Raw genomic sequence first — 15,258 nt, 5'->3', positions numbered from 1 at the left:
ATAGTAATCATTATAATAATATTCCATAGGCTACTATTATACTTACAATATTAAACATACAAAATGGAGTGGGGATGGGAAAAAGAAAGAGAAAATAGAAAGGATAACCGAGTATTTAACAGTTTTGAGAGAGAAAAAAAGGGAAGGAGAGAAGAGAAACGAGGAAAGACGTGATATGATGTGATGGCAGAAGAGGTGGGGAGAGGTATTCGCATTTGAATCCCTGGGAACAAGACATGGCGGGTAGAAAGAAAAACAACAAAAAACAGGTATAAAACAGGTTTCTCAGTGGTTTTGAATCACCACCATCATCATAGAGTCATAACTGTACACCAAAAACATGAGGCCCAGTCATATTTGAGATTAGCTGCGGACAGACACACACAGACAGACGCACGTGATTGCACACATGATCCCCTCCAGGCTGCCACCCGATGGAGATAAAATTCCTTTTTTTGAAGCCATTAGTCCCTCTGCTCAGTGCATCATCGGTAATCGTACATGCATTACAACACGAGATCGATGCAGTCAGATGAGGCTATAAAAACGGACGGAGACGTGGCGGTAAATCGCCTGACGGGGTTGCATGCGTCGCCTTTAATGCCATGTTTGATAGTTGTCTCCAATAAATTGCCACCTATAAAAGCTCCATATAATATTTACAGGTACAACAGGCGGAGGGGAAAAACAGAGAGACATTATTTCCCTAAATGAAATAGATCCTGACATCTGGGTGTCCAAGTGCCCCGTCCTACTTTCTCTCTCTCTCTCTCTCTCTCTCTCTCTCTCTCTCTCTCTTCTCTCTCTCTCTCTCTCTCTCTCTCTTTGTAATTACACGACATAATGGCGGTGCAGTCGGCCCGTAATCTCCCATTATAATCAGTCTCGGCTGCCTCCACCTCGCTCTCCACCACAGCTTCTAATTCAATATAAATGTAAATGACTGGAGGTGGAGGGGGGGGGGGCTGGGTGAGGTGGGGTTTGGGGGGTGGGTGGGGTGGGAGGGGGGAGAGATGGAGAGAGGAAGCGAGGGACAGAGTGAGGAGGTGGTCTGACAGCAGGCTCCGGGAAGATCAAACTCACGCCACTTCACTTTTTGTCGCTTCACTCCATCAAAAAACGTCTGAGGAAGTTTCATTTCACCGTGTTTTGGAAAGTGACGTCACCCAAAGGTTGGACCGGTTTATTGGCCCAACCCATCTGTTCATCTGCCTTTTTTCCTGATATGGGATATCAGCGTTCTCATGTCTCCCCTCGTTCAATATGCGATGTTTTTCTCTAGCTATTGTTTGGAGGCTTTTCTTCCATCTCTCGCATCTTATTTTCTGCATCTGTTGTGCATTTGCAATAGTCTTTTGGTTAATTTCATCTCTTCTTGTGGAGATTTCCCCAATAGCGGCGGCAGATTTTTCTGTTTTGTTTTGTTTGTTTGTTTCCTTTTATTCTAATCAGACTTCACCGTCACAGACACTTATCAAGCATTCTTCAGTCAATGTCCAACAGTTTTTACTCGTTTTTTTTTCTCGTTGTACCGCGTGTTAATCGTCTTTATCATGTCCATTTCCTCTTTCTCCTCTCTCTCCTCCTGCACCCCTCCTGCACACAGTACCTCTGCACACCCCCAGGGGGTCTGCGGAGGTACTGCAGGGGGGGTTGTGAAATTTTTTGGGCTGATTAGACAATTTTTATATATATATATATATATATATATATATAAAAAAAAAAACAAAAAAAAAAACAATTTTTTTCCCCACAAATTTAAAAGTCTTTAATAGTTCAGTAGTGTTTGCAATGTTACAGATGTGTTTATTCATGGTAGTGGCACTGATAGGCCACCACTTCTTTTTGTTTCCACTTTACCTTTTGCTGTCACTTTATCTTGCATGGTTAAAATAAAAAATTGAATAAATGAACCTGTGTATTATTTGAATAGCTTAGTATTGTATACAAAGTAACAAGGTGCATACATGTCCTTAGGCCCCTGAAGTAGAATGTTATTTTCCCATTCATATCGACAAACCAGGATGACAGAATCAGAATCAGAAGTACTTTTTTAATCTCCCGTCTTTCTGCCTGTTTTCCTCTTAATGTCTTGCTCTCTTAAATGTCAGTTTAATGAGCTTTATAAGCATTAAGCAAAATGCGTATTACCAATGTTTTGGTGGCATTCAGTAATAATTATGTTAATAAATATGATTAAAAAGTAGAATAAAATGAAAAGAAACATTAATAATAACTGTAGTGGTTGTCTGTTTTCTACTCTTTGCTCTCTGTCTACCTAACTCTCCCTCCATTGCTGTCTCTTTACTGTTCTTCTCTTCTCTTTCTCTAAATCACTCTCTTCTGTCTCTCCCCTCCACATTACCCTTCTCTCTCTCATCTTTCTCTCCCCTTTTCCCTCTTCACCTTTTTTCACTTTCCTTTTTCTTTCTTCTTGACTTTTTAGATTCTATGCTTTCCTCTCAGTCTCTCTCTCTCTCTCTCTCTCTCTCTCTCTCTCTCTCTCTCTCTCTCTCTCTCTAGTTATTTAATTCTGTGGCAAATTACAGTTTGAGAGGAGAAAGTTAATTACGCAGCATTCTGAATTATAAATTGTGCTACAGTTTAGTAACGTGCTGCCTCATTTCTCTCCGCAGACTGAAGCTGTGATGAGATTTTTCACGACTACTTTGAAGGTATCAAAGGTGCGATGTTCACTGATATCTTTAATATTAGCTGAATTTTATATGAGCTCGGTATTATCTTTGGCGCAGGCTCATACCAGGAATGAAGGGTGGCAACCTCAGAATGTTGCATTTTGTCATACTGACTGTGGGAAAAGCCAACCTGAATTTCTTCAAATAATAATTCACACACACAGGAGACTCAAACCATCCAAAACACAATAGGTCTTAAAATGGCTCCTAACTTTGATAATAACCCCGTAATGTGGTTCAGCTTCATGCCAGCAGTTGTTTTACAAGAGCAGGCAACGTCGTTTTCAAAATCTTAAAAATGGAGTGTCTTAAATCCACTGAATTTTACACATTAGCGAGCACGTTATGGTTATGGTTTTTATGGTTTCAGTAGAGATTAAGAACTGCTCTGACGTTTCAAACACACTACAAACTAAAATCCAATTATGAACACAAACACAACAAATGCAACGGTGGCTCACTAAATTTTTATTCTATATCCCCAGACGAGACAAGATACTGAACATTAGAGGAACAGAAGGTGATTTACTCTCAAACATCTCACAAAGTCCCACTTGTGAAAGAGAAAATCCCCCCTTGAAACTTTTTTTCGGACATTGTCATTTTGTTGTGCAGCGTTTAGTTGTTTTGGTGAACCCACTTTTCCACGACTACATTTCCCAGAATGCCTTTTACTTCTTCTTGCTTCCCAGTTAACCAAATCAGCCAACAGGCCAAAGACGGTTGGTGCTGGGCTGAACGCAAACACATAATGAAATAAGAAAATGAACAACTCCAATGTCCATTTATTTATTATACACGGTGACATTTTACTCATCATCCCCTCCCTCGGTGCGGTTCATTTGTTCGGGTGTGAAACCAGCAACTAAAACAACCAGGCTGAGCTTTAGGGATTCAGAACTAATAACAGCAAGAAGCAACTCAGTGGTGTTAGTGACTAGCAACACTGGAGCAAAACGAATTGAGGGGTGAAACTCATCGCCTTTTTTTTAATACGACCCAAACAAGCTCTGCCATAATGCCCATGTTGGAGACTGGACTGACCAAATGTGTTTGCACAATCAAGTGAGAGAGGACAAAAAAACAATTAGGAAGTAAACATTTCCCTTCTCCACCTGTCAACCCGCTGATGTCTGTCTGATCCTGACCAATCAGAAAAATCAGAAATACCTCATTGATCCCTGATGGGAAAGGCTGACGGCGCCCACATGGCTTCTGTTGATGCATTTTGGTTTGTTTGAATTTTTTGCCGTGTGAAACCAAACCGACACCAAATGATGCTGTATCGGCTGTTCCACTGATTCGAACAGACTGCAGGTGTGAAAGCGCCCGAAATCTTGATTTAGGAATGAAACACAGAGAAATCAGTGGAGCTTTTTTCCAAGGCTGCAGAATCTCTGAATTGTTTGTGTTTCCATTTTGCAGAACAAAACCCGAAAGATTCTTTATGTCTAGTTCACACTGCACAATTTTTGCCCTGATTTTCCACTCGCCGACGGTTTTTGGAGTTTGCCGACAAAAGCCCCAGATCAGAGGCCAACCAGAGGCTTCGCTCGGAGCTCGCAAATCACCGCGCGAGTGTTATTTGTTCAAGTCAAGAGGATCACCGACGTGTCACTGATGAATCCCAGATATCTAGCAGGCTAAATATCTGGATCTGTCAGCTGTAGTGGCCGGCTGTAATCTGTGTAGCCGCCTGTAATCTGTGTGGCCACCTGTAATCTGTGTGGCCGCCTGTAATCTGTGTGGCCGTGGCTGCCTGTAATCTTTGTGGTCGCCTGTAATCTGTGTGGCCGCCTGTAATATGTGTGGCCGTGGCCTCCTGTAATCTGTGTGGCCGTGGCCTCCTGTAATCTGTGTGGCCGTGGCCGCCTGTAATCTGTGTGGTCACCTGTAATCTGTTTGGCCGCCTGTAATCTGTGTGGCCACCTGTAATCTGTGTGGCTATGGCCGCCTGTAATCTGTGTGGCCGCCTGTAATCTGTGTGGCTGTGGCCGCCTATAATCTGTGTGGCCACCTGTAATCTGTGTGGCCGGCTGTAATCTGTGTGGCCGGCTGTAATCTGTGTGGCCGCCTGTAATCTGTGTGGCCGCCTGTAATCTGAGTGGCTATGGCCGCCTGTAATCTGTGTGGCCGCCTGTAATCTGTGTGGCCGGCTGTAATCTCTGTGGCCGCCTGTAATCTGTTTGGCCGCCTGTAATCTCTGTGGCCGCCTGTAATCTGTGTGGCCGCCTGTAATCTGTTTGGCCGCCTGTAATCTGTGTGGCCGGCTGTAAATTGTGTGGCCGGCTGTAATCTGTGTGGCCGGCTGTAATCTGTTTGGCCACCTGTAATCTGTGTGGCCGGCTGTAATCTGTGTGGCCGCCTGTAATCTGTGTGGCCGCCTGTAATCTGAGTGGCTATGGCCGCCTGTAATCTGTGTGGCCGCCTGTAATCTGTGTGGCTCTGGCCGCCTGTAATCTGTGTGGCCACCTGTAATCTGTGTGGCTCTGGCCACCTGTAATCTGTGTGGCCGGCTGTAATCTGTGTGGCCGGCTGTAATCTGTTTGGCCGCCTGTAATCTCTGTGGCTGCCTGTAATCTCTGTGGCCGCCTGTAATCTGTTTGGCCGCCTGTAATCTGTGTGGCCGCCTGTAATCTGTGTGGCCGCCTGTAATCTGTGTGGCCGGCTGTAATCTCTGTGGCCGCCTGTAATCTGTTTGGCCGCCTGTAATCTCTGTGGCCGCCTGTAATCTGTGTGGCCGCCTGTAATCTGTTTGGCCGCCTGTAATCTGTGTGGCCGGCTGTAAATTGTGTGGCCGGCTGTAATCTGTGTGGCCGGCTGTAATCTGTTTGGCCACCTGTAATCTGTGTGCCCGCCTGTAATCTGTGTGGCCGCCTGTAATCTGAGTGGCTGCCTGTAATCTGTGCCATCGTGTTACAGTCAACCATTTTTCAGCTGTGCAACTACCTGTGTAAGTACTGCTACTACCTATCACTATTACAGCCACTACTACTGTTGTTACTACTACTACTGCCACTACTACCATTATTACTCCTGTTAAAACTATTACTACTATTGTTACTACTACTACTCTTACAACTGTTACTGCTGCTACTGTTACTACTGCTGTTACTACAACTAAGACTATTAATATACTATCATACTACTACTATATAGTACAACTACTGATATGGTAGTACTACTGTTTTCACTTTCTTTTACTTTTGTATTTACTACTACTTCCACTGCCACTATTACAGTTTTAACCAACTGCTACACCATAGCAACCACCTAGAAACACCCTAGCAACCACTTGTAATCACCTAGCAACCACTTTGTAGCACCTTGGCAACCATTTCATTTTTTTTTCTTTTATACTTTCAGTTGCTTACAGATCATCTAGTCTCTGATGTTTTCCTCTTCAAGAGTTCTTTCTAAAAACTACATGAAGGTGGATAAGAGGTTGAAAGTGCCGGCTTTACTGTGCAAAAAAAGATTTGAGTGACAGGATGCTTTGTTTGAAAAAATGTTTACTTTCCGGCGCTGTGCTGGAAGTTGGAAAGTCTCATTGTTCCCAACTACTTTATGTCAAATACCCCACAGATGTGTGTGTCATTGCGAGCAGAGCGAAGTCGAGTCTGTGGATAATCCATGTGTCAAGCTATCTATTCCGTTAGTGATGTCTGTAAACCCTTAGGTTGTTTTTCCACAGTTTTAGGCCACGTGCTGACCACCAAAAGTTTACTACAACAAAGCTGCTAATTGGCCACTGAGGTACAGCGCCACAGGCTGAAATCTGATTGGCTGTGAGCATGTGGGGAGGGTCGAGGCCTTTGATCTGTCCTTCTGGACACTGATTTGTTTATAATCAGCTGGAGAGATTAAAGCTGCTGTCAGAAGGATTCATGCTGCTCTGCTTTCTGCAGGTAGAAAGCAAACCATGTGCTGGCTGAATAATTCAAGGTTTGTGTGTGTGTGTGTATGTGTATGTGTATGTGTGTGTGTGTGTGTGTGAGAGAGAGAGGGTGATTTGTATGGATTTGTATGTGCATGAGTGTGTATGCCTCTGTTCAAGCACATATGCAATGTGCCTTTATGCACATATTAAATCCTACCTGTGTGTGTGTGTATGTGTGTGTGTGTGTGTGTGTGTGTGTGTGCCGACATGCTGGCAGCACCTCCAAATGAAACACACCACTGGATGTGAGAGACAGTTATTCAGCAGCAGAGAGATGGATTCCCTCTGGACTAAATTAAGGTGAGCGCCTCTCCACCGACATGCTGATTCATGGCACGCAGGCTGGAAAGCAGCGTGAACAGCCTGAAGGTGGCGCTGCAGTTCTTTTGCATTGGTCTACACGTTGAGTCTACACATGACCCACTCAAAACCTGGAGGGAAACACTGACCACAAACCCAGAGGCAGCCGGCTGAGGACGGGAGCTGGTGTGAGTATAGTGCACATGTACAGATAATAATAATAATACAGTACAACACTGTAATGCTGCATCATATAGGGCTGTTACACACTATTACAATTTATCATCTTCCATAATCATAAGGAGATGATTTGGGGATTTGGGAATATCGTGACACACAATTGTGCTGCCTAAACCTCTGATAATAAACAAAATGTTTTATTTCAAGGATCACACCAGTGATTTTGAATGTTTGGCTCACTTACTACAATTTACCCACATTTTACATTCCAACAAACCATTTTGCGAATAAACAAAGTCATAGTCATTCATAAATGAACTGATAGTTGGCTGTGTGAGGCAAATGTTTCCCCTGGGGGACTATTTTCCCTGGCGGAGGAGGAGGGAGCATATCACTCCACCCCAAATTCAAAAAGTCCTGAAAACACAACAGTGCTGCTGCTTTTAGGAAAACTCATGTGGAGGACTTTATTCTGCTGATGGAAAACTGGAGTGAAGACAGTTTGAAGTCTCTGAAAGTTCATTTTCATATCATAGTGGAATGAATGGAAACCAACGGCTGGAGAAAAAGCACGAGAACATCCCGCTCATGTCAGCTACAAGCACTGTTACTTTTCTGATATCTGACTCAAGTAGAACTAAAAGTACTGGTGTAAATATCCATTCAGCTCATTAAAAAGTAAAATATCAAAGTGAACACTGTCAAGTTAGTTTTTAGAAAAGAGAACATGACAGAATAGAGTTCAAAATAGATTTTTTTGAAGTGGAAAAATGAGAAAATAAAAAAAGCGAAATAAAGGTGACAAACAAAATGATGGCCGATTCCTCTCTTCTGCTTGCCGAGTCAGCTGAGCATTGCTAACAACTTCACAATATGAAATGTATCACGATACAGAGGCCATGATATGATGCACATCACCTCACAGAGTTTTTGAAAGAAAATTATTTATCTATTTTTTTTTTAACTTAAAATGGTGTTTTTTGTGTTCTCTCATGCTTTGGTGCTACAATAATGCATATTCACTTGTATTTAAGTGCACATCCTGCATATTACATGACTCATGTCCAAATCCCAGCTGCATGGCATTTGCATAAAACTAATGACGTAACCATGTATTTGGTGTGCGCTGCCCCCTGTTGGCGTTTTTGTGCATTACACAGTGAGTGTCTTTATTTTTCAAGATTGATACGTGAATCAGCACAGAGTTCGTCATGATATATCGCCCTTTTTTTTTAGGACAGCCCTAGTTTATGTTGCTAAATCTGCTCTCTGAAATTGGCTTTCACATGGATTCAGATACAATAAAAATAACAATAATCAATCAATCAATAAAAAAAACTAATTAAAAAATGACTAAACAAAAACACTACTGAGTCACAGGAACTGGGTACATGCAGGGGCCGGTACAGCACTATGGGTTGTATATTATGTTTATATGATTATACTTTATATGCACAATGAGGAGCGTGTATTATATTATATTTGTGCCTCATGGTAAATGGTCAAGATTTCCTCGGAGGCTGTCGAGCGGGTCGAAAATCCAACTCAATTCAAACGGATCAGAGTGACACCCCGAGGCCATTTCGACTAACTGGAGAGCAGACAGACAGGCAGAGGAGGCAGATTCTCAGACAGACAGGCAGACAGACAGGCAGACAAGGCAGACAGACCAACCGGATTGTGAGCTGGTGTCTAACTCCCTCTGATTTGGAGGCCAGCCAACTAGGGGAAAACTGTCAGACACTGGCAGGAAGCTGCTGATTAATCTGAGCAGTGAAGGAGAAAAACAATCCTGAGAGAGCCGGGTGTATGTGTGTGTCTGTGTGTGTGTGTGTGTAAGACAGAGAGATAGAGTGAGAAAGAGAGTAAGACAGCAAAATATGAAGTGGTGAGCGACAGAAAGGTGAAAGAGAGAGATGTTAATTGTTGTGTTGTCATTTTTTTATTCTTTTTATTCAACTGCTTTGGCAACAACACAGCTCATCTAACATTCACACTGGCAAAGCAAATTGAATTGAAATTGAATTGAGTACAGAGAGAGAGAGAGAGAGAGAGAGAGAGAGAGAGGAGGGAGGGAGCACGAGGGAAAATTAAGGAGAGAGGAGACATAGTGAAAGAAAGAGAGAAAGAAAGGAAGGAAGGAAGGAAAGGAGGAAGACGGTGGTGAAAAATGGAGACAGGGAGGTGCAAGACAACAAAAAAAAAGGAGGGTTTACTCAGCTACAGGTCCACTCTTCATTTCGGCACACATCCAGCCACCAAGCAACACTTATTTCAACGATATGTCAGCTTCAGAATATGATCCGAACCCCGCCGCTCCCACCGGCCGCAGTGCATTTTGGTGGCAAACCAGTGGAACAACAGGCAAACTTTGTTCTAGAAGTTGAAACTTTGTGGAGACCAGGGATCACAGGTGGGTCAAACTGGACGTTCTCGAACGAGTCTGAGGGTTTGTTTGTTGATTTGTGATTTGTGAGTATTTCAGCAGCGGACACGCAGCAAAGGGCCCAGGCTGGAGATGACACCTGTTTCTCACTGAACGTTACGGGAGCGAGCTGAAGGAGGAGCGTCCGAACTTTCAGCGAGTGGCACCGCTTTGGGTTAAAAAATCAATCATTTGCCTCTATTTGGGTGCACAAACTCTCTAAAGCTCTGCTATTGGCTGGAAACTGCAGTGAAGTTCATGCCAGGAAGAGCAGAGATGGATGTAGACGGGCTTAGTTACAAAACTACAACAAAAAAGAAGAGAAAAAAAAACGAGTTTTGGTCCAAAGTGCAAAGATTTTAAATGCGACTAACTAATATTCCTCACCACAGATGAAGGTGCTCACTCACACATTTTTCTGAGGTAAAAGTTGGGAAAAGTACACAAAATACATCAATGTGCACTCTGCAAGATGACGGGTTCATGTTATTATGATTATGAGGCTTTCAGATCCTGTCAGTTTCCAGGGTGATGTCATCGGGTAGCCGCTCAGGTCTACGACTTTGCTTCAGTCGTCCCTGAACCATCGCGGGCGCCTGTTTAGACCAGCGTTTGGGCACACGTGAAACCTGCAGTCACATCTAGGTGTGGACCTAAACAAGTGAAACCCTGTCTGGTTGCAGGCCAACTGCAGTGTGCGTCATTTGTGGTGTGAACATGAACCAAACAAGAGCCGACCCAAATACAGGAAGCTGCGTGTTTTGGACTAACGCAACTCCTGAACCCAGCTCCGATGCACATTATGGATTTGTAAATAAATACAAAACAATATACAGATTTTCCCTGTGGGGAAATTTGTCTTGGACTCAAATGCTTCATGCATAAATGCCTCCACAGTTACAGTGAAACAAACGACAAAAAACAGCACCAGTAGCACCAATCACAACAATAAATATCCCCATAATCTGCATTGCACATATTGCTCATACATTACAGGTAACACATTGCACACATGTAGTGGTGGACACCCTGAAACTACTGCACCATCCCTTCAGCCTCAAGCAGCATTGTTTAAAAATCTGGAACAAATGAGCTTTTACAACGATAATGTTGGCAGTAGGGAAACTGTGTCGTCTGCCAGAGGGCGAGAGCCGGTGTTCTGCGTGGAGGATGTGTGGCGGGTCGGTCATCATCCTCTGGGCTTGCCTAAGAACAGACAGCTGATAGATGGACTGGAGGGGCTGGTACTCATTCTTCCTCATCACCAGAAACAGGGAGGAGCAGGACCAGAGACTGTGTTAAGAGCCTCTGCAGCAGACAATGAACGGGGTGCACAAGTCCACCATGCACGGCGGAGCCTCACTGTTAGGTCTGGCCCCAAAAGACCACCGTGCACTTTGCTGCACACGGGTCAGCTGCAGTGTTCACCGTGCTGCAACCACTGCAATTATTTAGGCACCTATCAGCCCATCACACTCCTCGTTATCAACTAATAGCGCTTAGAGTGAAAAACACCAGCCCCACGTTGTGATTATTTACACTGCTAACATGGGTGTATTTACTTATTTGTTTATTACGATTTATGTAGTTATTTAGTTATTTTTTTTGTCATGTTGGCTTACAGAGACAGTGGAGAGAGACAGGAAGGGCAGGGCAGACATGCAGCAAAGAGGCTTGCTCAGCGGTACGCGCTCTACCACATGGGCCTTGGCATCCCAGATGGATAGATGGAAAAAAAAAAATCACTGTCCAATTTTGGTGTGGTGCTTGACGTCTCCCGTATGAACAAAGACAGAGATAAAACTGAAAAAGATACTTTTTTTTTTTTTTTTTTTTTTTTTTTTTTATACAATAATAGTTAAACAATAACTACTCAACAAGCATTACTGGTAAGTGATTACCAACCGTTGTTACACTCCACCTGTGAATGTACTGATTTCTTACATATGCCACAGTATATAAATGTGTTTATGTTGGATGTATGTACCTTGTCCTGTGTGTGACTGCAGGTTTGTGATCACATGAAAGACATCACACACATTATAATTACATACATTGCAATCACTGCTGTTAATCTACCTGGATATGATGTGATTCTAGATTCTGTAATATAATATCTGTAATACATGTGCTGATTTCCTGTGTTGCATGATGATGATTACATGCAACATCATATGCATTGTAATGACACACATTGTAATCATTGTTTGTTGTTTTTTTTTTAATTCTAATACGTGTACATGCTGTGATTCTGCATATGATATGTACTGATTTCTTGTCCTATATGTGGTAGGACAAGAAATCAAATTTGAATTTGATAATGAATTTGATAGCGGCGTGTGTGAGGGCTAAAGCCGGGACATTTTGGTGTATCGAGAGTTCAGCTCCACAGTCACAGCAGCGCCATCCGTCGTCGATCATCTCTAGCTTTATATTTGCAAAACTGTAATTTGCTTTTCTCTGTCGGTTGTTGCTGTTCTGCAAAACGGGAGAAAAACTGGATTTGGGTTGTGTTAAAGTTGACGGAAAATAGCACTATAAAAAATAAAGATTGTATATTTCATTTCATATATTTCATTGTGCCTCTTGATGTCAGCACTCTTTTAAGTTAACTGTTTTCTTTCTTCAATGTTGCCTTCCTTTCTGCTTTTATTTTTTTCTTTTCTTTTTATATATATATATATATATATATATATATTCTTTCTGGTATTTGTGATGCGCCCTAGCTCGTCATGCACATTTTCCTTGCCTTAATATTGATGAGAGTCTGCCATGGGGAGGGGAAGACCTGTTCCCGAAATTAGAAACTTTTCTGCAAAACCAAATCTTTTTCCCACAGGAATGCAAAATGGCCAGTGTGACGGTTTTATTTTATTTTATCTTTTTTTATTTTTTCTTGTGAGAAGGTTTTATGCATATGACTTTTTCATTCTCATTCACTTACATCCAGAAAAAATAAATAAATAAATAAATAGAACCTGAGTCAGACAGAGAGAGGAATCCACCGCCGGGCTGTTCTCCAGCACAAATGTGTTTTCCTTGACCGGCCATCATCTGGCCCAGACAGGTTTTCATTACACTGTCATTTGCCTCATCTTTCTCCCCTCAGAAAAATCACATCCAGACAACACAGAATCCCTCTGAAATGGCACGGCAGCCACTGGCGGTCAGAGGAGATTTGCAATTCAGATTCAAATCACCTCGGTGAGAGAAAAGTTTTAAATATTAAATATCCAGGAGTCCAAACGCGATCCTGGTTGATTGCGTGTCATGTCAACAGCAAGTTCACTTTAATTACTTATTTAAAGTGCCGTGGGTGATTCACTCACCCTTATATAGCCCTGCACTGATGGAGTGAGTCAGATTTCTTTTTTGTTTTTTTTCCCGAACGCACAGCAGGAGTTCACCTGTCGAGGGACTCGCTGCTTTCTGATCTTGATCTAAATGAGCGCTGTGCTATTCTACTTGTCACACATTTTAATGGTGTCTGCCCACATGCAGACACACATCTGCACACATGCAACCACACACATACACACACACACACACAAGCCTGACTGCTCACAGACATTCAGCCCCACTCACACAAACTGCCATGACGACACAAATAAAGGTTTTTTTGGGTCATGCTCCATGACTGTTGAGAAGAAATTAAAGTTCACTGCCACTTTAAAATGTTCATATGTAGAAATTTCCTGGTTGAGGATGTAGATAGAAACCTTATATGGACTGCTGAAGCAAGAAACTGAGGTTACTTCAAGCTGAAGTAAAAAAAAAAAAAAAATCCTCCACGTTTGTTAGTTAAAAACACAGTGTGTCCTTTATGAACCAAATCTGAATCAAAATCTTTTAGATTATTTCAATCCATCCATCCATGTGTGGTCAAAGCTTTGCCTGGCTAGCCAGCAGTGACAACAGTAACTCTAGAAATTATGTCATTTTACTGTTGAAATAAAAGTACAGAACTGACCATTACATGCCGTATAAATATGACCTTTGAAACCCATGCTATTGGTTTTAATGCTGGTTTTTGGATTCCTGTGCTAGGACGGCTAATGCTAATGCACCAGTTTGATCGAAAGAAGAAAAACACTTGATGATGCCACCGATCACAGCAACACGAGGGCAGAAAGGAAAAGAAACGAAAAGGAAAAGGCTTGGCAGAGCCCAGACCTCAGGCAGATATAATCCTTGTAAATATAGTTATGTATGTCATGTACTGTTTGCCCAATTACTTTTGAGCCTCTGAAAATGGGGTGACAATGTATAAAACTGGCTGTACTTCCCAAATGGTTGATGCCATGTTTTTGTTCAGCCCCTTAAATTAAAGCTGAAAGTCTGCACTTCAATCACCTCTTGATTATTCCATTTTAAATCCGCTGTGTTAGTGTACAAGGGCAACATTATGAATATTGTGTCACTGTCCAAATACTTAGAGACCTAACTGTATAACTCTCCATTTGCTAAAATCAGGCATGCTAATCACATCAACTGCTGGAGCCACAGAGTCAATACAAAACGGATATCATCTTTAATTTACGTGGGTAGCATGACACAGTAGCTGCATTTACATGGGCACTAATATTTCACTAATAATCAGAATAACAGCTCAATCAGAATAAAAATGCCTCATGTGACCGCCTCAATCAGAAGAGACTGGACTGATCAGAGGGCAACCTCTGTGTCCAAAAGCCTGGAAACCTCGAGTCGTTCTCACGTTGTTTGAAAAGACGAACGAAGCTGGAATCCACCGAACCATCGAACAAATCAAAAAGCTGCTGGAAAAGTCTGAAGGCTGCCTGTTACAAGAATAAAAGTCCAAACGAGCCAGCCAGGTATCATTTTTACAATCTGGTGGACGACCAGATGGGGGCGCCACCATTGGCCAACGTTACTTAGCCTGGATTATATTTATATTTCCATCACATCAGAAGCTTTACCAGCAGGTGGAGCCTCTGTGCACATGTTAAAAGAGTTATAATCTGATTAAAAGCTTTGTGGAAGGTAAACACACGTCTTATCGATCACTTTAGTCAGCCTCCATGTAAACAGTGAAGCTGGAGTCTCTAGAAATATTGCCCATGTGACCGCAGCTAATGTGACTGATGGCTGGAGGCTGAACGATCAGCAGAAAACAGAGGAAAACAGGAAGAAAGAGACAAGGACGACAGGGAAGAAGTTAAACTGTAACGTACAGTAGGCTAACGTTGGCTGAAAAGTTTCTCACGTCTTAAGCATCCAGGTCTAGTTGCTTTAAGATACAAACAGAATCAATGGGTGATTTATCATTTCAGTTGTGTCAAATTATTGCTTTTCTTTCATAACTAATCAACGTATGTATCAAGCAGGATAACAAACAGCCAGGCGAAGGACGCACCTTTCAGCACCACGGACAGCGCCTCAACAGATTAATGTGTATATTTGGTTTGAACTGTAGGCGTGAAAAGCAAAGAAACAGGTCAATTTTTTGGTGAATTTTATTGTTGTACAGGCATTTACCAGGACTATCCCAGACAGACCGGGATGTGCGGACATCATTATCCCTCACAAAATGCACCCAAAATGCCAGGTACATAATTTGGAGGAGATCCAGCACTGAAAGGAAGTTATAAAGTGTGCAGGCGGCATGTTTAAAATCTGCCCAAGGCAACTTTTAAACGTGCACTGCATTAGATTGTTTCCCATATAATGCCTTCTACCTATTTGTACTTGTTGTA

The sequence above is a fragment of the Myripristis murdjan genome, chromosome 17 (genome assembly GCF_902150065.1).
Source record: "Myripristis murdjan chromosome 17, fMyrMur1.1, whole genome shotgun sequence".
Classification (NCBI taxonomy): domain Eukaryota; kingdom Metazoa; phylum Chordata; class Actinopteri; order Holocentriformes; family Holocentridae; genus Myripristis; species Myripristis murdjan.
The sequence above is the reverse complement of the archived record's forward strand: the minus strand, read 5'-3'. Positions refer to the sequence as shown.